This window comes from Dipodomys ordii, unplaced genomic scaffold (genome assembly GCF_000151885.1).
Source record: "Dipodomys ordii isolate 6190 unplaced genomic scaffold, Dord_2.0 Scaffold103, whole genome shotgun sequence".
In the NCBI taxonomy this organism is placed as follows: Eukaryota; Metazoa; Chordata; class Mammalia; order Rodentia; family Heteromyidae; genus Dipodomys; species Dipodomys ordii.
The window spans coordinates 456,062-456,864 of NW_012267319.1; the positions used below are offsets into that span (position 1 = coordinate 456,062).

At 49.6% G+C, this 803-nt stretch overlaps 1 protein-coding gene across 1 annotated transcript in view; it reads left to right on the plus strand.

Moving 5' to 3' along the window:
* Positions 1-389, plus strand: part of Sh3bgr (SH3 domain binding glutamate-rich protein) — a 32,690-nt gene extending 32,301 nt beyond the window's left edge. The window contains exon 7 of the mRNA XM_013027370.1: positions 341-389. The gene's annotated coding sequence lies outside the window, so the exon portion shown is untranslated. The remainder of the gene's footprint in view (positions 1-340) is intronic.
* Positions 390-803: the final 414 nt, after the last annotated feature.

Consider the following 803-nt stretch of genomic DNA (forward strand, 5'->3'; position numbering starts at 1 on the left):
CCCCTGCTGGCATGCTCAGTTAGCACAGAGACGTGTGGCCTGGCTCAGTTTCCCAGGAGAAAAAAAAAAAAAAACAATCCCTTTCCGGGCACTGAGGACCAGTTGGCAAATGAGGCTTTCAGTGTCAAAGGTCAGAGCTGTTTCCTTTCTTTGTTTTTTTTGTCTTTTCTTTTTTGGTACTGGGGACTGAGGATGTTGCACTTGCTAGGCAAGCGCTTTGCCACTGAGCTACATCCCAGCCCCCATTTCCTTTCTTGTATGTCACATCATAAAGATTGGGGCGAGCAACGTGGCTGTCCCTCTCTGACAGCCTTGTTCCACGATCCTCCTTTCCTTTTAGATGACCCATCCACGAAGCAGCATTTGAAATATCTCCCCACACACTCAACCAAAAATGCTCCGGCCTAAAACCAGCCCCTTGCCTCGGAGCAGCTGGGGTTCACCGGGGACACCTTCGGGGTGACGTGTCCATGGCGTCTGTCCAGCTGTGTCCATCCGGAGCTAAGCGCAAAGACCGTCTATGCCTGCCCACATGCCCGGCCCTCTTGCCTTCGTTGGTGATGATTAGTTTTGCTCTGAACAAATAGATCTTCTTTATTAGTACACAGGAAAAGCAGCTGGAAGGAATTGAGATGCTCTGTGATACAGCACCAGCTTTGTATGTGCCATGCCTCCTCGTCCTACATTTGGCTTGGAAAGTGAAGTGCTCTCCAGAGAACAATCATATAAATAAAGGTTAATAGCAAACGTCTCGTGCCGTGGTCCCTTTTCTTTTGCATGTGAACTCAGGGTCTGGGCACTGC